This window comes from Bactrocera oleae, chromosome 5, assembly GCF_042242935.1.
Source record: "Bactrocera oleae isolate idBacOlea1 chromosome 5, idBacOlea1, whole genome shotgun sequence".
Taxonomy (NCBI): Eukaryota; Metazoa; Arthropoda; class Insecta; order Diptera; family Tephritidae; genus Bactrocera; species Bactrocera oleae.
Window position 1 is genome coordinate 23,344,676 of NC_091539.1, and position 24,859 is coordinate 23,369,534.

General features: G+C 36.0%; 1 pseudogene; it reads right to left on the reverse strand.

Moving 5' to 3' along the window:
* Window positions 1-434: 434 nt before the first annotated feature.
* On the reverse strand, window positions 435-5,657 carry LOC138857340 (uncharacterized; annotated as a pseudogene).
* Between the last annotated feature and the right edge of the window lie 19,202 nt (window positions 5,658-24,859).

A 24,859-nucleotide genomic window follows, 5' to 3' on the forward strand; every position in this document is an offset into this window, starting at 1 on the left:
ATTGTCAGCTTTTGTCTGGAAAAGCGTTTCGAAGATTTAAGCCACAATCATAATTCGATTGTACACAATAAAAGGCAGAAAAGAGTTCCATTAGTATAGATTGGTTCTATTTATAACATGCTGTTTGGGTTAGTTTATACCGATGACCAAGAAAAGATAGAAAATAATTTCAAATTCAATTTACAATCAACAAAAATTTACAATGAAGCTAAAATCTCAAATTTCTTTGATAAATTCTACAGCAAACATTATAAATAAAAATTTAAATGAATTAAAAAAATCAGAACTACCCTTGATACAAAGTGATTTAGCAGAAATATACAAATTAATAGTGATTCTACATGAATAGGTAGGTAGTTAGAGTGGCTGTCTAACGACGCACCTAGGCCTATAGGAGGCCTATTGTGATACCACCGGGACTAATGTTCCCTCACTCTATCGTCTCCTCTCTGAATCAACCTGTGCTCCTGATGAAGCTCATCAGTACAAATAATTTTATATTATATTAGCTATTAGATGCTAATTGTAGAGTGGTGCGTCTTCTGGCTAGTTCATCTGCTACGCAGTAACCAGAGATATCACTATGCCTTGGAGCCCATTGCAGGTTTATCGTGAAGTATAATGTTAGATCCTCTAATAGATCAAGACATTCTTTCACTATATTTGACGAAACCATAGGAGATTTTAGTGGTTTCTAAGCCGCTTGGCTATCCGTATATATAAATATGCTACTAGTTGTGAGCACACTTTTTGTCAGAACAACAAGACTTTCTTTGATTGCTGTGATCTCCGCCTGGAAAACACTGCAGTGGTCTGGTAAGCGGAAGGCGATTTTGGTGTCAGACACCACCTTCCACTCGATTATCTAGTTTTGATCCATCAGTGTAGATGGTAATTCCTGCATTCCTGTCCACCTCGTCCCTTTCCCACTCCTCTCTGGAGAGGCAATATTGTGGACCGAATTTAGCTTCAATTCTATCGGATTACGGAAATCCGTGGTTTTGGGTAGAAACGGGAATAAACTAAGTATCCTAGAATGCCCCTTGTTGCCGACGACTAATTGGGAAGATTCCCTCAGTCTGAGAACAGGTCTGTTGGCAATACATGTAGAATGACGTTTAGTGCCTGGCTTGGCGTTGTTCTAAGAGCTTCACTAATGCATATACTGGCTGCTCTTTCTTATCCATTATTGGCCATTATACCAATATACCGTATGTCATGATTGGTCTGACAACTGCTGTATAGAGCCAATAGGCTATCCGAGGCGTTAGCTCCCATTTGGGGCCCACCATCCTTTTACAGGTGGAGAGTGCTGTTGACGTTTTCTTCACCCTAGCATCCAAGTTTTATTTCCATGAAAGCTTCCTATCTAAGATTAGTCCTAGGTAGCTTGCCTTATCTCCAATTGTTAGTCTGCATTTAATAATGGCGCCGCAACTACTGGAGTGTTATGCTTTCTGGTGAATAATACTAGCTCTGTCTTACCAGCATTTAAGTTTAATCCGCACGATACAGCCCAACGGTTTATATCGTCCGAGATCATTTGCATAAGGTTTACGGGAATATTCAGGAATTTACCTCCAACCGATACTGCCACATTGTCAGCGTAGGCCACAACATATACCCCCTTCCAGTGCCGTCTTAAACTAAGCTGGGGCCCTTGGGCACATCAGAATTGGAGGGCTTTTTGGGAAGTAAAAAACGCTAATTATACTAACATTTTAAAAATAAGTTTAATCATTTATTAAATTATAGAAAATCAAATAAAGTATGATGTTATAAATATTATGTCATTAATGATATTCGAATGCTGCTGATTTTTGGTGCTGATTACGATAATGGTTTCTTTCAAGATTTCTGTTGAGCAAAATCTTCTATTATATCATTAAAGTCAATGTTGTGAAGGATATCACTTTCAATGGACATAATTGACAAATTACTTAGTCGTTCTTGTAACATTGTTGTTCGCAATTCATTTTTTATTCTTTTAAGCTGCGAAAATGACCGCTCTCCACTACAATTAGTAACCATCAAGCAAAGGAATATTCTTGTAGCAATTTCTATGTTTGGAAAAGTTTCTTCCAATTTATCTGCTTTTATTAAGTTATGTAAATTTGAGATATTTAAATCCGCCGATTGCTTTGCTATGTTTTTTAAATATTGACTTAAATGAAAAGATTCTGTTTTGAACTCATCTGCATTTATGTCTTCATGATAATATTTTGCAAATTCTTTGCATTTTTTAGTCAACTCATCAGATTCTATTATTGTTAACAAAGAAAACTAAATCGACTATCAATTTCTTGGTATGCTGCAGAACGTTTTTTTAAATGAGTAATTAATGTGTCAATTATGGGTATGAAAGTATCCACACGAAACTTTTCTTTACCTCTCAACTGTGCCATCTCTGATGATCCTTCAAAAAAAGTAATGCGTGTGTTGCGCATTCTTTTTCTTTCAAATGTGTCTTTGTAGTCAACATATGGATTTTTTTCTTTAGCAACCGTTTCGTACTGATCAAAATTATCGCGTGTACTCGTAAAGTTTCGTTACAACGTCCATGGTCATAGTTCTATTCTGTAAACTTAGACTTGTTTTGTTCATAATTCCCAAAAGATCATTCCATATTTCCGTTAGAAGAGCAGTCTCAAACTTTTCCATTTTTTTTTACTAGGCTTTGGGCTTCCTTTCTAGTGTCTCCTGGTTGATTAATGTCACATGCGATTGAACACAATGCTTCAGAAATATTTAAATAACCATTTTGCAAAGCATTAATAGCGTTGGCACGTGCAGACCATCTAGTTTCTGAAAGAGACTTCAAGACTGTATTTGCACCTAAATGCTCTGTCAAAATTTTCCATCGTTTTGTCGAAGCCGAAAAAAAATTAAACAATTTTTGTACAAATTGAAAGAATGTTACTGCTTCAGTAACACACTCAACAGCCTGAACACCCATTAAATTCAGCGAATGTGCCGCACATGGAACGTAAATCGCAAATTCGCAAACTTCTTTTATTCTTGACTGAACACCAGAGTACTTTCCAGACATATTTGACGCATTGTCGCTCTGCCCGCGACAATCTTTTATAGAAATATCAAGGCTTTCAAAAAAGTTTAAAATGGTATCTGCTATATATTGCGCATTATGTTCATCCATAGGCAAAAATTGCAAAAATCTCTCAATAGGCTGTCCGTCTTTAACGATCTATCTATGAAAGTCAGTTGGTCAACGTGGGACAGATCTGGTGTAGAATCTACGCTAATAGAGTAGTACTTTGCTGTTTTAAGTTCTTTGACAATGGTTTTCAAAACTTGCTGTCCCATTAAATTAATAAATTCATTACAAATATTTGCCGATAAATATGATGTACTTCCTTTTCCACGATTTCCGCAGTTTTTTATGTGATCAGCAAGAAAAGGATCAAACTCACTAATCAGTTCTAAGCATCCCAAATAATTCCCATTATTTTGCGATCCTAATGTCTCATTATCACCACGAAAAGCAAGACCTCTTGAAGCCAAAAATTTCACTACTGCAACAATCCTCTTAAGTACATTCTTCCAATAGTTAATTTCTTTATTATATTGGTACAGCAGCTCTGTATCAATTCGTCCAGTAGTTTTCATTCTTACAACATAATTCATCATAAATTCCCTGTGCTGTAAACTGTTCTCATGCTCTATCAATAAGTTACTTATATGCTTCCAATCTTTATATACATTAGGAGAACTTAAATTATGGTTAGCACCGGTAGTGGTATTAAATAGACGGCAGCAATAACAGTATACAGATTTCTTTGCTGGTGAATAAAGAAGCCATTTTCTTTCTAAAGACTCACCATTCGTCAATTTACGAATAAAAATATTTTTTGTCAAGGATCTTGTTTTTGTTTTACCATTTGAATCTGGAAAACTAGAAGAAATTTCGGAGAAGTCACTGTTTATATTTTGGAAAAACTCTGGCCCTTTTCGAATCCAAATATCGCGGACTTTTTCCGGTAAAATGTCGTCACAGTAAGTACCAGGATCAGGAGACACAGACACAGATACATTCTCTAAGCTTGCAGTTATTAATTCACAGTAGGTTGAAGTCGATGCTTTAGCATCTGATGTGTCATTGTCATTTCCGTGACACGTAACCTCTTTTTCCTGGTAACTTTCAGAGGTACTACTTTTGTCTAGCGGTGATGAGAATGAATAATCTCTCGGCTTATTTGTTTCTTCCGCCGTAAAAAACGAAGTGAGCTTTGGAAGTTTTTCCGTTATTTCTTTTTGAGCTATATTTTTTTTTTCTTTTTTGTGAACCACTTAAATATGTTCTTTTCGACATAATGAAATAATGTTTTAACGAACCACAATCGAAACTTTTGTTTATCTTACTAAATTTTAAATATGAAATGATACAAAATAACTCCACTCACTCATAATAACAGACTGAAAGTTTAATACATCATTCGGGGATTCCCCGACCATAGACAATGTCGATATTTATGTTAGGCCTTGTTTAGACGGTGCAGCTTGACTTTTGAATCGGAGTGATTGCGTGAGTGATCGCTAGATGGTGTTCTTAGTAAATTAGGTAGGATGCGTTCGGAAATATTATCAACCTGTACAGTAGGAATAGCCGCACTCATTGATATAATGGCGTAGTATATGCCCACAGTATCTGTGTGTAGTGTATAAGCCTTCGTGCGTGTATAATACTTTCTTATAGGGTTACTAATTTGCGAAAAAAAGTAATGTGTCCGACAAAAATGTTTTGAGAATAAATGTGTGAGAAAAATTGTATGTCCTTCGGGGCCCCCCTGAGAAAAGAGGCCCCGTGTGCCCTTACGGTAAAGACGGTATTGCCCCCTTCTTTTCTAGATCCAACAGTAATTTATTCATCATTAGGATCCAAAGAAGAGGGGATAACACGCCTCCTTGAGGTGTACCCCTTTGGACGGATCTGCACATCGTTGACGTTCCCAGCTTTGAAATTATTGACCTGCTCGTGAGCATCTGTTCAATTAATTCTCTGAGAGGTTCAGAGATGTCCAGATCCTTAAGCGCACTCAGTATGGCCCTAGGCTGGATGTTATTGAAGGCTCCATCTATATCTAAGAAGGCAATTAGAGTGTATTACTTAATTTCCAGATATTTTTCAATCTCCGCCACCACAGAGCTCAGCGCTGTTTCTGTGGACTTTCCTTTATAATACGCATGCTACGAACCAGCCAACTTATCTGGTTTTAGTTTGTTTCTTATATGTAGTTCTAATAGTCTTTCCAACGTTTTTAGAAGGAATGAGGAGAGATTAATTGGTATGAAGTCCTTTGGACTTGTATGCGAGCTTTTACCTGCCTTAGGTATGTATATTGCCTTGACTTCCCTCTAAAGCGAAGGGATATAGTTTAATTGCAGCGCCCCCTTAAGAATGGTAACTAGCCAATCCATTAGGTAATTCTGCGACTGCTGGGCTTGAGGCCATTTATTGCCCACTGTACGTTGCTTTCTGACTCTGTGTTTATAAGAGTGGAGTCTATTTCTGCTCCACTGTCTTGAGAACTGCCTGGGAAGTGGATATCCAATAGTAGTCCCAGCGACTCTTCACTGGATACCGTCCAACTGCCGTCTGGCTTCTGAAGATAACCGATACTATGCACCGATTGTGCCATTATTTTCCTAAGTCGAGACGCTTCCGCTGTGTTCTCGATATCATTACAAAAAGATTTCCAAGAACTTCCTTTTGCTCTCCTAAATTCCTTTTTGTATGACCTAAGGTGGTCGTAATAATAATTCCAGTCTGACTCGCCTTTGGATTGCTTGGCTAAATTGAACAGCTCTCTGCATTCTTTCTGTAACTTATGAAGTTCGGGAACCACCAGGGGGCCTAATTCTATTCCTACTTCGTGTTATTGGACAAGCCACTTCTAATGCTTGGCGAAAATATTCAGTGAATCGAACAACGAGGATGTCAGTTGCCAGTTCGTTTTCCTATGATTTCTGAAGTCAGTGCCTCTATCGGCCCTTTCTTCTAATATACATTCAATATATCGGTGATCCGAAAAGGATAGTTCTTCCAGGACTCTCCATTGGGTTACCCTGTCAAATAGTTCTTCCGACACAAGCGTGATATCAAGTACTTCTTGTCGGTTTCTTGTGATAAACGTGGGTGTACTTCCCTTATTACACAGCAGTAGCTTAGTCCCTAGTAGGTAATTAAAGAGATGCTCACCTCTGTTGTTGACATCTGTGCATTCAAGTATAATCATGTACTCTTCTATCGCGTAGCACCTCGCTATCCCGTACCACCTCTTTTACCATCAGATGGCATCAGCTCATTCTCGCATGGCATGTAGCAAGACACCAGCCGATAACTGCATGTGCTCATTTCCCAGCTTACTGTTGCTATGCCGTTGTTGCTGTAATGACGTAATATAAAAACGTCAAGGTTTTTCTTTGACATTATGCAGGCTCTGATTTTACCTTGACAATTAGCCATAAATAATATATATATAGCTTGGTGTCCTCAGTCCGCAAATACGCCCTCCATTAACCCATGGCTACTGAATAAGGACAAACTCAGGCTGTTCTATTGCCACGCGGTTAATTAGGGCTGCTGAAGCTAGTTTGCTGTAATGAAGGTTAATTTGCAGAAGACGCATTAACTAATGTTGTATCTGCGTCTTCCTGAGACTCGCTTAAAAGCTCTCTCTGAGTATACAAGTATGAGAGTGTGGCAGCAAGCTCAGATCCGGAAGAGCACTCACATTGCTCTATACTTTCCATATCGCTCGAGGACTCCATAGGATCATCCTCTACTTCGTATGTTTTGATTTCCGATGCTAGATGGTCTGCAGCATCGGCGTCCGACTTCTACGGTGTAATTCATACTTTCGTGAATCCGTATTTTATCTCCCCGCCACTTTTCGCCAGCAGTTCGATGAATTATTTTGTTAGTAATAGCAGAATCTGCATCGTGGCCCTTTTGGTCTCCTCGAAGGATTCTGATACACTATCGTCAAATGCCTTGACGAACTTCCACCCCGCCGTGGGCAGACTCGGGGGGCAGGCTCTTATGAGCTGTATAATCTGATCCGGCTGTGATGGTGTAGCTGGGATCTATACCCTTGCTCGTGGTCTGGATGGTATGTCTGTTTTATCTACTGCCACCAGTTTTGCGCCGGGGTATGCCTCCCCTACTTTGGCTATAACAGCTTTGTATAGTGCAATAATTTTAATCTGGCTCTGGTACCAGCCGGCTTCTGTGCATGACGGTGGCGGACCTGGATTGCTGAGTAGCACTTCCACACTTGTCAGCGCAATCTGCACCCATTTCCATTGGGCTCTGGGGATTGTTTCTTCGGGGTCCCTCTCAGACAGAACGCCAATGGTTCCGGGCCACTTCTGCAAATGATTTTGCGTGCGTCACGCCCTTTGTTTTCGGTCGTTTTGCTGACGGCTTGACCTCTTCAGCTCACCTCTGTCGCTTTGCTGCCTTTACTGGAGGTTCCAGCTTCAAATTGGGCATGACTGCTCTCGCGCAGTCAATCGATGCTTGGAACTCCTTGGTTAGCTCCTCTTTAGTTGGCAGTTGCACCTCCACTAACCTCAATAGGTATGCGGAGAGACGACGGGTCCTGAATGCTAAATGCAGGCCACTCTCTGGCAGATGCACTTCCAGCAGCAGCCCCTTTGGCATCTCCCCCTTCCCCTGCTGCTCAGTCGTGTTTTGGCTGCAGGGTTTGGGTCTGACTGCCTCCGGCGCTGCTACTTTCTTGGGGCCAGCTTTAGCTTCTGCCCCTTTACTTATGCTTGCCTTAGCATCTGGACCAAGCTTCGCTCCTATCCTCTTGATGCTTGTTGTCGAGCTCGCTCCAAACGCTTCTCTTGTTTTTGTGGAGATTCGGGCTCTCTCCGATTTTTGTTTTTGTTTTGGTTTATTTTTCTTATATTTTGGTTCATAAATTCACGAGTGTGGGGAAAAGTGTGTCCGCATGCGCATAGCCCCGCTACGCAAGTAAGGCTATCATATTACGGAGGGTGCCAGATATCCGTAAGCTCCGTTTGAGACTGGGCTATTTAAGGGCCCCCAGCCCGGTTGATCCTCGGTACGGGTCGCATCACACCTTGATCCAGCCCTTTATAGTACCCCCTACCATGGTAAGGCTCCTTATCTGTATGCTGTGCTATTGAGGAACATCGTCTAACCTTAGCTAGATTTCTCACGTCTACGGCAGGGGCGAACTGTTACCAGCTCGTCCCCGCTTACGTCGTGAAACTGTGGTATCTATTACCAGTCGGCATCCTCGGGGAGGGTTCAGTGGAGGATTTCTGCCGACCTGAATATAATGGAAGAATGTTTAAAGCAAAACTAAGTAGCGAATTTGTATAGCTGTGTTCTTAATTTTTACTTTTTAATATCGCAAACAGGATTAAATAGGTACACAAAAAACTTTAATAATCATTTGATATGCAGAGATAAATCACCTTGGCAACCTGGCTGAGATCAATACATACGAACTTTCTATGCAAATATTTTGGAAAGAATTCTTTGAAAAAAATTACTTTCTATCCCCCACCATCGGTAAGATTTTGAAGATACTTTCTTGAGTATTATCACAACCAAACCCGACTAAAAATTTACCATTTCGTTTCCATAGACATGAAATATACCGACCAGACGAACTAATAGCATACCTAAAAAAATATCTTAGCCCTTTATTAATAAACGGTATTTATACAACCGAAAACTTAATGCGAAAAATTCGATAGTTTAAAAGCATTAAAACACGATTCTCATCTTTCCCATCGTCTTTGGAAAACAAAAGACAACTATCAGAAAAATTGTATATTCCTAGAATGAAGCCAAAAATCGCAAAACTAGTTAGGGATTGCAAAATCCGCAAAGAATCCAAGTACGACAGAGACCGCCCTAATCTAGAGCTTAAAGAAACTGCAATCCCAGAATATCGCGGTCACGTACTACATATCGCCATCTACTCAATCGAACGACATCAGGTACTAACCGCAATAGACAAATTTTCTAAAGAAATTATTGAATCAAAAGCAACAGAAGTTGTTAGAATTCCTTTGCGCAATATCGTATTTTATTTTGGAGTCCCTAAGCATATTTATATTAACTATCAACCAGCACAAGTTGTATTCGTGAAAGTGAATACTAGGTTAGGATCAAAGCTATCCTCAAGATTTAGAAAAGAAGTAGAAAAATAAAACAAAAATAGTATAACGGAATCAGAAAAAACCATCCATAACTCAAATCAAAACTTAACCCTTACAGACTATAAATATTGTAAACAGAGACAGAGAGAATATTTTCAAAAAAGGCCCCCTTTCAATCGAAGAAATCATGGAGTTTTCTGACGTTCCAATTCTACACAAAAAAAACTATACTTTTGTACATTGTTTAAATACCAAATATAGAAGAGACATAATATCAAGATATACTTGTAAAATCAAAAGTCAAAAATAAAACAATTGTACACTTAAACTGAAATGAAATATTTATATAAAAATCTCAAATATGACATTCCAGAAATTGTAAAACATAAGTAAATATAAATGTATACGATAAGAATAAAATTGTTAACATATATAAGTAATTTAGATTGCATTCCTAGGTTAGTTAAGGGACAAAGAGCGCTGTGTAGCTTTAGCAATGCTGACCTTTGTGGTGGAGGTAATTTTACTAAACTTTACGGCCACATAACCTGGAATGGCACAGAACTACATCTAGAAGGCACCTACTTAATACAGTTATCAGAGGACAGCTGCAACATATAAAAACATTTAATGGTCAACAGTATCATTCTAACAACACTATTTGGCATCGATTTTACTCTTATTTTGGGGATGCACACATATAACCAAAGACAGAAGAGTATAACATTGCAGCTAGGGCCTACACCGGGCATGAAAACAAAAGTCTCCACAATCGTCCCACCAACAAACTACGAACGTGCAGCGGAAGTGCAAAGCTCACAACCTCATTTTAACAACATTCCATACTTCGCTTGGGGACAAACAATTTAGAGAGGGAAGAGTTAACAATTATATTGACAATAACGATAATATTGTCAATATGCACACTCCAGCGTATTTACCAAATTCCTACAGAAAGAAAGTACAGTGGTTGCACAATTTCCTGCACGCACCGAATGGTCAATACGAGGTCACCAATTTGTCCGCGTAACTACACAGCTATATAGGATAGACGTAGGAATAAGTTGTGAGTTGCTATTTGGTTTTGATAAAAAAAAAGGTTGTAAAACCCTTAGAGCCAAATTTGTTGTTTATTTTTTAATCTTCTCCGCGAAAAAAAAAATTAACTTATGTAATATATTTTTTTTAATATCCACTTATCGAGGAAATTATTTGCCGCCCAACGTGGGGCACATGCTAATTAACCTTCTAAAAGATATCGTTGGCATGATAAAGGAAGAAAACGACATGTTGAGGAGTTCAGTGCAACTAATTGCGGAAAGTAAGATTTAACTTAGGCAAGAAATAGAAATATTGAAAGCACAAACACACATAGAAACTCATAGGGCTACAGATTATGTAGCAGAAACGATTAATGACAATATATAGAGTCAAGAATCATTAGATATTATTAAATGAATGCTAGTATTCCCAGGAAAAAAAATTCCCCTTGGTGGAAAGCAGCTCATAATTATATGAGCTTTTACGTAAGAGAAAGTAGGAAATACTTCACAACTCTTACAATATTGCATAACAAAATTACAATTGATGCAAATGTTACATTAACCAACCACGGTACTATATTAAATCGACTCAATAATTGAATGTCTTGACTTTGCATATTCGGACAAACATCCAATACATCTTTTAGCGCAAAGCTGAGCGTTCTACGACAAGGCTCTATGTCCGTCGTTGAGTTTTGAAATCTTGTCAAAATCAACATTATTGATAAATAAAACCATAGTTACCCATGGGGGTACAACGCCAATTACAAAAGAACTTAATAAAAAGAATAGGGATCACGCCTTTTGTATATTTATAACAGGACTTAAGGCTTCATTTACACATTCTATTTTTCTTTTTTCCGCAAGATTTGGCAGATACACAAATAAAAGAGCTCGGTTTGCTCAAAATTTTGGAAACGTAAAAAAAGTTATCTAAGTAGTAGTTTACGATTTTCACAAAAGAAAAACTTATCCAATATCAGAACCTATGGACATAGACCCATCTGTGTCTAGAAACTATAGGAGAGACTTGAATCCTTAGGCTCAATAAAATTATGGTTTTAGAGTTGGATCACATATGGCCAGCACAAGCACTCAAGCCAATAAGGTACATCAAAATAATAATACACAAGTCCAAAACAGTCAAGGAGTAAAGCGGCCAAGAGAAAGCAATTATAGCTTCCGCCCGCAGGAAAAACTCAAATAATAAACAACATGAATGAGAGCCATTTTGTATAAGTAGAGCGGAGGAATTGCTCTATATCAAACTATACGACACATCAAGCCAAGGATGTATAATAACAAGAACGAGTTGGCCACTTACAAACATGTAAAATCCGTAAATGGTTCTATTTTTTAATATTATCATATATTAAGAATCGGATCGAGTGTATAATATAATTCCGACAATCAAAATCTCGAAATTTAAAAATCCGACAGTCAAAATACCGACAAATCTAAATATCGACAAACGAAAATACCGACAAATCAACATACAGGCAACTATCAAAGTTCAGGAGGTCTAACGTGGCAGGCCAGATTTAAATCCTACAAAAAAATATGGGAACAGAGAGTTTTGTTGCTGCTGTTGAAGATCACTAACAAAAATTGAAAAACAATGAAACTGAAAAAAACCCAAAAGTGAAATGAATGTGATGAGGAATCTTTTGTGATGCCATGCTTAGTTATATTCATTTTCAATTGAAAATTATAAAAAAAAAACATTTATTAATTGAGAGCTAATATAATACATTTGTTCTTATTCTTAAGTATTGAAAGTTCAAAATTCAACTTTTTTAATATATTATAAAATCATAAAAAAGGGCCTAAATAGTTACATACATGTTGTTTATTTTAATTTAAATTGCCAAAAATTATTATATTGTCCGGTCTGGCTACAATGGAAACTGTTATTAAAAAACGCTAATTTTGAGGCGCTCTCACACTGGAATAAGTTGGGCATCCCTTTATCCCTCACCAATGTTGTTGCGGACGCCCTCTCGCGTCAGAATGATTATACACAAGACTCTGCTCAGAATGTAGTATTTAAATACTAAAAACACAAAAACCTGTAAATCAGTTTAAACAGCAAATCTTTTTATGCAAAAACCGGTTCAAGATTCATGAGGTAATCAGAACTTTCAAACATAAAAGGAATATATGTTCCATGGTGAGTGACTGCGATTCACTGTACTGTGGAAGACTTTGATGAAATTCAAGGAGCCCTTAAGGGGTAGTCAGAGGCACGAAAAATGAGAATTTTCAGCAATTTTTTTTTTTTGCTAGTAAATCATGTTATTTTACAAAAGTAGTAATATGGCATTATTATACAATGTTTTGACTTGAAGTCAAGAAAATTTTTAATTTCCAAAGTTATAGCTGTCTGTGTTGACCCAGTTCCAAAAAAAGGTTCTTGCGGTGACAATCATAAGTCCTTAGAGATTCATCTAAAATCAATCGGATGAAAAAAATTAGTTTTATAAATAGACTAGCGGCCCGTCCCGGCTTCGCACGGGTACTAAACATGAAACACATATTCTCAATTTTTCGCGTCGAATTTAAACAAAATGGGAAATTTAATTCTTAGATATAATTTATTGTTTTTGTATTTTTTTCATTGTTTTGTGTATTGTTTATTATTAGTGTTTTTTATATTTTTTTGCGTTTTAATTTTTTTGTTTAATACAAACATTTTTTTTTGCTCAATTTCAGGTTTTTTTTGTTTATATTTTTAATTATTGCAAAGAGGTCATAACGTCAAAAGAAAAGTCTTTATTGTGATAGAGCTTCCCTGTAAGCAATATTTGATGTTGTTTTATTTTGTGGCAACAAAATAAACTGTTTTCAAGGGGCTCTGACCCGCGATAGTCCAACATACAGTTGGCCATGAGTAAAACATTTCTTTCGCAGAACGATCCCTACCAATTCAAAGGTTTGGCCTTGGGACTTGTTAATTGTTAATACAAAAGATGTTTTTACCGGAAATTGAAGCCGTTTAAATGGGATTGGCAGATCAGTCGGGATCATCGGTATCCTCGGTATATGAGCCAGTTGACCAGCTGCTGGGCCAGTGATAATAGTTGCTACAATTAAATTGTCCTTTAACTCTTTAATAAGCAGCCTCGTCCCATTACACATGTTCGGAGGGCTTAAATTTCTTAAAAGCATTATTGGGATTCCGATTTTTAACGACAACGCATGTGGTGGCAGTCCAGAAGGGTTCAACGAATTTAAAAATTCCTGTGGATAATGGACTGCGTCTTCGATATTAATCACAGTGTCGATCGATTTGTATGTTTTTATTTGGCCGGGGACTTTTTTAACTATTAGATTGTTTATTTCATTAACAGTATCATTCTTAGGTGACACTATAGCCCTAGAACATAGCCAATGAAAATCTTTCTCATGCAAATTGTCGATATCAGGGTAAATAGCGCCTATTAAGTTTTCTAAATTATGGAGTATTTGACCTAGAGACTCATCCAGAAGAATGTCACAATCACCGCTTAAATTTGGAGTGGAAAAGATTCCTTCTCCAAGTTTTATTAGTTGTTATGGGAAATCGCTATCAGTGATTCTATGAACATGAGCTCTCATATTCGTTCGTAATTTTAATGTTTCAATTGAAGCCCATAATGGTGACAATTTCAAGCATGCCTTGATGATATCTGCTCGCGTACCTCTGTTCATAACGGGGAGAGTTTGTCGGAAATCTCCCGCAAAAACAAAAGTAATCCCGCCCATGACTGCAGAGGAGTTCCTTAGATCCTGTAAAGTTCTGTTCACGGCCTCTATATGTGCTCTATGGCTCATCGTGCATTCGTCCCACATAATCAATGAGGCGTCTTGTAGTAATTTACCAAGAGGCCCATTTTTGCGGATAGAACATGTAGATTGTTGCTCTAGATTTACGGATCGCGGAAGTTTAAAAGTAGAATGGGCTGTTTTTCCATCTGTCAAGAGAGTTGCAGCAATTCCTGAGGAAGCAACTGGTATTGCTATCTTTCCCGATTCTCTTATCTTAGCAAGTATCAAATTAGCAAGAAACGTCTTTCCTGTTCCACCGGGTGCATCCAAAAAGAAAACTTTTCTTTTGTCATTAATGACGCTATCGATGATAGTTTGAAAAGCATATTTTTGATCAGGGACTAATTTTGGCAGGTTTTCATTTACAAAAGCGGTCAAATTATTTGTATCATAGTGATTAGTTATTGTCTCTGCTCCATTATTTTCTGTACGAACTGAACATGGTAATCCATAGTCACTTAGGCTTTTGTCACTTAATTGCATCAGTTTATTTTCTATTTGTATGAAACCTTGGTTGTAAATTTCCGCATTGTATGGTAACGTGAAGTTAAGATTTTGCTGTCTGATTCTGTGTCTAATATCTTCACATAAATCGTCTTTAAAAATGTCCCATAATTTTAATTGTTCCGATGGCTGACAAAATAAAAGTATGACTACAAATAATTCTCTGTTGTAAACATTGAGAAAGCAAAGCTTCTCTGAGAGTATTTTCCCAATGGTCATCGTTTTCTAGCAAACCTCTAGCACGGCAAGTAGCTTGATATGTTTCTTTGAGAACTCCGTCAAAGGTTTTTAAGTACTGGAATGAGGTTAGGCCCCGTACGTGACGTAGCAACATCCTAAGATAGAAACACTCGGATTGAGAAGGATGGACACCGTAGACTCTACCTAAAGCTGCATCTTTTTTATGCCTGGATGTCCAACTACATCCTCACCACGCTTCCTTCTTGTGAACTTATTATTGGCCCATGTATAGTACTGCGGGACTTCGTGGTATAGAGGTGTTTTTGCGAATTCATCTTCATTACATAGCTCAAAAAAAGCAAGCAAAGTTGTATTACGCTGATTTTGAGCCACTTGTTCAGCCGTTTCGGCGGTAAAATACACCCTTTGGCCATTTTATAAGTGGACAGCTAACTACAAGACTGTAGGATGGCGCTCGTGGATTGGAAATTCCAATATTCGCCAGACAGCTTCGGAAGTACTTATGTACCGGCCATTCACGTAGTTATCCACTTCATCATTTGGTTTTCTGACGCCAAATGTAGCTTGATCCGATCCTTTATTTATATATTTACAAATGTGTTTGATAGCTTGAACTGAGTGACAGTACTCTACATTTATGTGAGCATTGAACGTCCTGCACATAAGTGGAGAATAAGGGACAATCCAGCTATTATCTATTGTGAAACTACTGCCTCTGATATTGAGCGATGCACTCTGTCCTCTACTTGCAGCATCACGACGACGATATACTGGATATCCGTCATCACCGGTTTGAGTTTCGTTGACCAAACGTCGCGGATATTTTTTTGTGCAAATGCCATTTTTCATACATGGTGCTGTTAAGTTATGTTCTCCGCATGGTCCGTGCACCATATTTTTAGTTACGATATCGTACAATATTGGATCGTTTTGTTGGTTGGGAAGTTCTGCAACTATGACCCTATCAATTTCGTCTGGTTGAATTTTTGTCTCTAGCCAAAAAAGCATATGACAGTGTGGTAAACCTTGCTTCTGCCACTCAACACTCGCCATGTAACATTTCACTTTGCCGAATATTTCATCTTTATTGAATAATTTTATGAATTTCTTCATTTTTAAGTGAAACACCCTTGAAATGATGTCGTGACGATCGAAAGATCGCTGACCATATAGTAGTTCCGCTTTAATTTCAGGCCATTCAGGATTGCACGTAAACGTGACAAATAAGTCTGGTCTCCCGTAGTTTCGGACATACGTCATCGCGTCTTGGGTTTTTTCATGCAGGTAACGCGGAGAACCTGTAAATGAAGACGGTAAGATTATGCGCTGACCGATATTTGATGGGTCAACATTTCCGTCTTGATTTAAAGCATCTCTGAGATGAATGTATTCTTCAGACCTTAGTCTCTGTTGGTTACGACATATGTAATTAAATCGTTCCGATATCATTTTTGCCATCATATCGACAATATATTGGCTAAATAAGTCCCTGTAATAATGTAAAGGATTAAAACTGTTAGCTCTAACCATCAACCTGAATGCATAAAATTGCATGCATGTCACAGTTTTGTTGCGCGCTGTACCTTCCTGTGGAATGGTTAAATAATAAACGTCTTCTCCTTTAACGAACATTAAGGGATACTGTAGAGGATCATACGATCGGTGTAACTCGGAAACCCTTTTAAGTTGATAAAAATTTAAAATGATAAAAGAAAAAAACGTCTTCGAACTAAATAATTACCTACATATATAGCTATGCTATCTTTGAGCTACTTACTACAACAACGTACACAACTACTAACTATTTATTAAATCATAAAAATTATTCAAGTAATAATTTCTTAGGATAACTATAATAAATACAATATCTATGCTATATGCTAGAATTTAGCTCCGAAAAGAACTTTTTGAATGGGATTAGTTACCTGTTAACGAATTATTAACTACTAACTAAGCGACAAAATATTATCCTGCGACAATTTTTTTATTTCCGCACACCACCATTCAGTAGGGAGCCGACTGCGCGAGTGAGCCGCGCGGCAGATTATTTCGTGATCTTAACCCCCCTCGCGTACCTCCGTGCCCGAGTGACGCCTGCCACTCCACAGCGCATAGTTAGCCGAGCGGTTATTTAAAAAAAAATTGACTCGTGATATCTTTTGAATGGAATGTCAGAATCTTATAATTCAAAAAGTGATATAAAGGTTTAAAAGCAATCTTAAATAATATATAATTTATTTTGTTAAGGAATAATACCACGGTACAAATAAAGAGCCTTTTCAAGCAGTGGTATTTTAATTATTTCTTTTAATATAATAAATCGCTTATTGTCTCAAAACTATAATAGTTAGAGATATGATGTTGACGTTTTTTGTAAATAATGATAAGTTCTACAACATTGTAATACATCACTTTGTTATATATTCAGTAGTTTTAACAGCATTCGCGATTAAAGAAAGTTTTTAGGTTTTTTTTTTCATCTTGGGTTACATTATCGGAGTTTTGGTAACGAATCATTTTTTTTTTTTCTGAAAACTAAATATAGCCTATGTCACTTAGGGATAGTGTAGCTTTCGAATGGTGAAAGAATTTTTTAATTCGGTGCAGTAGTTTCAGAGCCTATTCGAGACAAACAAACAAACAAAAAATCAAACCTTTCCTCTCTATAATATTAGTATAGATAATCGTGGGCCTGATCGAAGCTTTTTTTGTTTTTAACAAAATGACGGCCTCAGGAAATTTTTTTTTTAGATATTTGGGAAAAAATTAACTGTTGTTTAGTCTTAAAAAATCGAAATTTTTGAAAAAGAAAAAATCCTTTGATCAGGCCCGAGTTTATTATGTATTCTAAAACCTGTATAAATTTCACTAAAATCTACTAAGCGCTTTTCGAGTTAAGTTTTGAGAAAAACGCATTTAAAGTTTTACCTACCTGCTCCCGAGCGCTTTAAAGTGCCCGAGCGCGCTTTGTTATTTGTCAAATAACTCAATATTTTCAAGATATTACACTTGACGAAAATGCAAAAAAAATTTATATGTACAAAACTTTTTCCAATGGATATTATTAATAGAGAGGATTGGTCCGAAATAATCGAACAAACCTATAATAGAGCTCTTCGCAGCTAAAATGAAAATACAAAACAAATAGAGAAAATATATTACTTGCCGAAAAAGAGAAAACAACTCAAAGAATATGCACGATTGTATAATGCGTAATAAGAACAAATGTTCATACTATTAGCATGATCGTTAAATGTATATTTATTTTCAAATGTAATGTCTTCTAAGCGTAGCTTTTCAAAGGTAATGTTTTCTACACGTAGTTCGACTCCTTTCAGTTTAATTTTGAGCTGATTATTTTTTTATTTGTTCTCTTGCCAGTTAACGAGTTTCAACAAAAGCTTAATGTATGTTTCGTATTTTTCAAACTCATTTTCATTGGCCGTATTCAGTTCAATTTCTGCTTCTATAATAATTTGGTAGCAAAAGTATATCCTTCCTTCGATTGCCCCCACTGTGCTATTCGTTAGCGCTGTGCCCGTCTCTTCGGACCTTGTATGGTTGTCATGGATTTCATTGCATATCACAGTCTGTGTTCGACATTTCCGTGTTTTATTTATTTTATATTTTATTTAATAATTTTCAAATTGACTGTTTTTTTAAATACCAGGGCTTAAGATTTTCTTGACCTCGCTAGGCTCTTTTGAATAAAATCTTTAATATTGCCTGTACGCTTCTTTATACAGGACTTTTTAGCTTGAGCAATATCCGGCCCGAAAGGCAAAATGTTGAATTGGCTTGTAAGACCAAACGTTTGGTTTGTAAGACCAAATGATGACGAGCTATACAATATTTCCTTATTTCCTTAAGTGAACCCATGTGCTCATAAGTATCTCAATTAAAATATTAAAATTTTTGTATTTGTTGTTTAAATATCTCTTACTTATACTGTACTTTTCCGTCCTGTGCACAGCAGCGAACTTAGGCTTACTGCCGCCCTAGGCCAAGTACGATAACTCGCCTTTTTGATCAACAAAATTCTATACATTTTCATTTAAAATATAGTATTTATTTTATTATTTCAAAATAATTATTATAATTATTGTTTATAAATATTACAAAGAAATTTTTATTAAACTCTTACAAAAAAAGTAGTAAGCATTTTTCTTGTCCGGCAGAAATATCAACTATGTCATCGTTATCCTTTTTTAAACTAGTTAAGCTTCACTTGCAACTTGCGCGTATACTTTTTAAACCTGTTTTAATGTGTGAACAAATCTCCTGAACGATTCGTAACGGGAATACTCAAAAACTGCATTCTGATAAACATCTCGAAATTTTTAAGAATGCAATACTTTACCTATGTCTTATGCGGAACGTACTTTTTCCCTATTTGCCAGGGAATCTTTGAGTTGACATTGTAAATGAATATACAAGTATTCATTCCCTAATGTTTCTTCTAAATCATCAGGATATTTTCCGTCTAATTTATTTGAGAAATAATTATATAGATTCGTATCTATTTCAGATAAATTGTAAAAAAAATTAAATTTTCGTAGATTTTGTTAAGAACTCTTATGTCCGGCCAATTGTACGCTGCAAGTTTCTAAAATTCGGTAATAGTTGAAAAAGTAAACATGAAGTACAAAATACAAAATAATAATTATCAGTTCTTCAAGTACGTTCGATTAACTTTTAAAACAAAACATCGTTCCACCTTTATAAACATTTCTTGAATTTTTTAAATCCGTAACTTAATTTTGTGGTATATCGTTCATAGTTACAAAATCTCCGGTTTCGTCGTGTATATTCCATCGAAAGCAATCACTACTTAATGTAAAATATCAGTTCTTGACTATGTTTCTCCGGCAACTTCTGATGGAGAAAAAGCTGACGTATTTCGTTCAAATCTGTATCTTGCAATAAAAAATTTTATTGTACTTCTTCGATATCTTGTGCTGAAGAATTGTCTAATTCCGGGTAGAAAAAATTCGTTTAACAACTTTAAATAATTTATACTTTATTCAATTTTAAACAGTATGTTCAAAGAACAAAATATTAACAATTACATCAAAATACTTACGGCAGATGAACCTGATTCACAACTTATCATTACTGATAAATTTTGTTGAGTTTTTCATAAAGTTAGATATTTGTGGGATTTGTTTCAGTAAAAAAATTTTTTTAAAGATTTTCTGGCTTTTTTTATAAGTAAGTAGGTTTTTTTTCGATAGTAACTCACAGTTAATAGAAAAAAACTAAATTCGGTGTCTCACTAAATTAAAAGAAAAAATATCGGATTCAAAATAAAAAATTACTTTTTCTTTTAATGGCACAAAACTCCATAGAAAAACTTGAGACTACTTCATTGAGAGAAGTGTGGTAAGCTCGATATACGCAAAATAAGGTGCAAAGCTTCCCACGGGTTTCTTTCAATAATACAAGGTTTTTCCGGTCAAAATTTCTGTCAGTTTATATTAAGAATTATTTTTCACAAAGTTTGAAGTGCAGCTTTTTTTATTTTTTAAAACCATATTTATTATTTAGTCACACGTGGTGTTCTGAGTTTCTTTAAATATGTATTTGAGCAAATTTGTTATTTAAATGACAGATAGTTGATGCTTTTAGCTGCTTATAATACAAACATACATATATAGATATGTACAGGTGAAGCTAATAAAAACGTTATAATAAATTTTATTATAGTATTTTATAGTAAATTTTCTATAAATTCCCATAAAACAAAATTAGAACTAATTTTTAGAATAAAAATTTAGTATATTTTTCCGGCTTAACATTTCAACGTTTTGAAAACTATGTCGCCCTAGGCCCAGACCTCACGGGCCTAGGCGGAAATCTATCACTGCCTGTGCAAGTAAAATGAGTGTTAGTAAGGAACAGGTACTAGAGATAGTTAAGACAACCAAGAACAGCAGCAGATAGCTTTCAAACGTGTTCGCGATCCATCTGGATTCTTCTAAAAACCTTATTTAAAAACACAACGAGCTAATCATACACTCGAAGCGATGGCTACAGTGTGTGACGAGTCCAGTTACGAGGTGCATAGCGATCATTTAAGCCCTTTGCACGATACTAATGGGCACCATGATGAGCTCGAATATAACATTAGTAATTTAAACGACGAGATCAATTTTTCCATTCATAACAAAAATAACAACAATGGCCAGGAGCTGCGAATACTAATTGATACCGGAACTTCTTAAAATTACAAAAAATATCTTCCTTTCCTACAGGGAATTAAGTTAATGAAAAACCATTTATTTTAAATTCATTAACGGAATTAACACCATTAATAAAAAGTGTTTAATAAACATTCTTGATTATACCTCAACATTTTATTTGCTAAAAAATGTAAACTCGTTCGATGGTATATCGGGTATGACTTCCTTAACCGCATTGAAGCCAGAATCGACATAGAATCAGGAGATCTATATCATCGAAATGGTAAAATGCAACTTCAGCATCTGTATTCTAATCAAGTTAATTTAATAACAATTTTAGAAGAATCTGTTCCCGTAAATATCCGTACCCGATTTCAACAAATGATAAATAATAACATTAATATGTTCGCGAATCCGAACCGAGCTTTCCTTTACAATACAAAAGTGGAAGGTACTATTCGCACTCTTACAGAGGAACCCATTTATAGTAAAAGCTATCCCTACCCAATGTCAGCTTCAGAATTTATTAACAAAGAAATCGGTGCCCCCCTAAATGATGAAATAATTCGTCCTGCTCTCCATACAACTCACCCATTCATGTCGGGGCAAAGAAAGGTACCGACGAGAATGGAAAGCAGAAGTTGCGAATGGTAATTGATTTTAGAAAACTCAACGAGAAAACAATCCCTTATAGCTACCCTATAACTGACTCTACTGTCATACTAGCGAATTTAGGCAAGTCACGCTACTTCACTACCCTAGACTTGAAAACGGGCTTTCATCAAATTAACATGCGCTAAAGAGATAGGCAAAAGACAGCATTCAATGTAAATAATGGCAAATTACGAATTCTGTCGCTTGCGATTCGGCTTAAGGAATGCGCCAAGTATCTATCAACGCGCAATAGATGATGTTTTGCGAGAAAATATTGGCAAAACATGTTATGTTTATATCTATGACATTATTATTTTTTCTCCCAATGCGGAATCACATTCAGTCCATGTCAATACCATTTAAAAAAAACTAAAATCGTCAGGAATAAAGGTGTGGTTTGAAATATCACAGTTTTAAAGACTGGGCCTAGTAAGATTAGGGATATTTATAATTACAAAACACCAGAGACGTTACGTGGCTTGCGCTCTTTCCTCGGTCCTGCAGGCTACTATCGTATGTTCGTCAAGAATTATGCCGCCATTGTTAAGCCTTGAACCAAATATTTACGACGGGAAAATGGTCACGTTGGAACAAATACATCAAAAAAAATTAAAATCACTCTACATCCAGAAGCTTTGTCTGCATTTGTTAAAATCAAGAAATTCCTTTCATAGGATTTGAATTAACGACCGATGTTTTTTTAACACTTTGGGTGCAGTGTTATCCCAAAATAATCGACCCATAACAATGATTTCGCATACTCTTTCCGTAACTGAAGAAAATTTTCGCTACAAATGAACTCGAAATGCTAGCTATAGTTTGGGCTTTAAAAACTCTTCGTCACTATCTATATGGTATTGAAAACATACACATTTTTACCGATCATCTACCACTTATATTTTCAATTTCGTGCCTTTGTTAAGGAGTTTCCAGCAACCTTCCATTATAAGCCAGGACGAGAAATCATAGTGGCTGATGCTTTCTAGGCAATGCATTAACAATCTTAGTGAGTTGAGCGAAACAGTACATAGCGAATAATCTCTCTGTTCAAATATCTTTAAAGACAGTTTGATAAACAAACAGGCAATATAATTTGGTCTCACAAACCAAAAATAAAAAAGTCCTGTATGAAATACATACAGGCAACAATAAAAATAAAAAGTCCTGTTTGAGAAACAAACAGGCAATATAATTTGGTTTACAAACCAAAAATGAAAAAGTCCTGTATGATATACAAACAGGCAACATTGATGTCACTTGATGATCTGATGAAGATCCTTCTGATGAAGAGCCAAATGACGATAAGGAAATTAAAGTCTCCGACGATGGAGGCTTAACAAATGAAGATGACTCAGATGATTCTATGTTTGGTACTACAACCAAAAAGAGACGTTCTCGACGTGGTGCAGATGGCTGACGAGGTAGACGCAAATCAACGGCCGCAGCAACAACGGCCAAGCAGGGAAGAGAAGTATGAAAGGCGTATAGTTATCGTGAACCGTTATGTGACGTCAACATTGAATGGCAGAAAGCGAATATGCAGCCACCAGCTACGACGTCACTTAGTTGACGAACATGACACGACTACATGCTGCGGGCACCTTTCCAGCAGTCACTTTTGTCGCCCGGGAGTATGTTCAAAAATGAACATGTGCGTTGATGCCAAAGAGCAACTTTCAGTATACATCAATAAATTTAGTTTTAGTAAGAATATAAGATAAGATAAGAAATATGTAAGAAATACAGTCCACTAAAATATTTGCCCTCGGCAATATGTTCAAATATCTTTGAACAAGCTTATCTTTAATAATGCTGGGGTAGTACAAAACTTACATATAGACATTAACAAACATAAAACTATATGCTGCAATGCATATGCATACATAAATAAATGTATGCATTGATAAAAACAGGCGTCCTTAAAAATACATTTATGCATTATAATTCTTTGCACTTGACCACTAAATATGTCACATCACATAATATAGATAACCTACGAACACACACACACGCACATATGTAGATTGAGTTGTACAATTAAAAACAACCCCATGTCGTGCAATGATACATACATATATACACATATATAATTAGACAGTGAGATTTGTAAATAGTATGTAAGAGATGCATTTAATAAAATAAAATCAAAATGATATATTTCTCAGCTCAATGAAGATCTTTATATTTCCCCCACCAGTTACGTAATTAAAACAATAAAGTCATCAGTAAATCAATTCAAAACTCAGCTGATTTTGTCAAAAGGCGCAACTGAAACAAACGTACTAAAATTCTTTTCCAAAAACTTTTTCGCCTCACAATTAGTTTCGACACTATAGAAAACTTGTTATTATGATAAACCCGAAAACAACTAACACAATGCATTGTGATCTCGAAACTTTAGCAAAAATTTAAAATCCTTTAGAATCGTCTTATCCTGGAGCTAAATTTTTACATACGGAACTACTGGTAATAAATATAACAAACAAAAACGATCAACTAGAAATGGTTGCCACTGAGCATAACCGCGCTCATCGTGGCCTGCAAGAGAATATCAAGCAAATTTCTAGCGAGTATTACTTTCCCCACATTAAAAAGCTTTTTAAATCTATAATTATTAATTGTTAAATATGTCTGGAAAACAAGTATCAGCGTAAACCAATAAATTTAGCAATAGGAAAAACACCAATTCCCAAATATCCTGGAAATGCTGTAAATATTCCAAAACACAAAGGTAATGGTTTCAGATAATAAAAAGGCTTTTCAATTCAAATTAATAAAAACTATCTTAAGAGATAATTTTTCGATTACGCAATTTTGGACCAACATTGTATAGTGGTACCAACGGGTAAATCGAAAGGTTTCACTCAACTCTTACGGAGATGTCCCGTTGCATTACAGAACAGCAAGAGCTGAATAAAACTTTAGATCTTCTTCTTTTAGCGACACATAAATACAACCATACCACACACTCTACAACAAATACCAGGCCCATTGATATTTTTTTATAACTGTTCACCTAAAAAACTATTTGAAGTCCACGAAAGATTGGTTAAAACGCAGAAAACGTACCCTAGAGCGGTATAATCAAAATAAAGCAATGAAAACGTATGAGCCTATAGAAAAGGTTTTCTTGAAAAGAACCAAAAAATTGGGAAATAAATTTAGTAAAATTTTTTTTCAAAAAACGATTGAAGGAGATTTAGGTACTACGATTTTAATACGGAAAAAAAGTTTTTAAAAGTAGTCTCAGATGAGTATTTTAATTTTCCTTAAATGTCTAACAGTAACATAAATTTTTATATA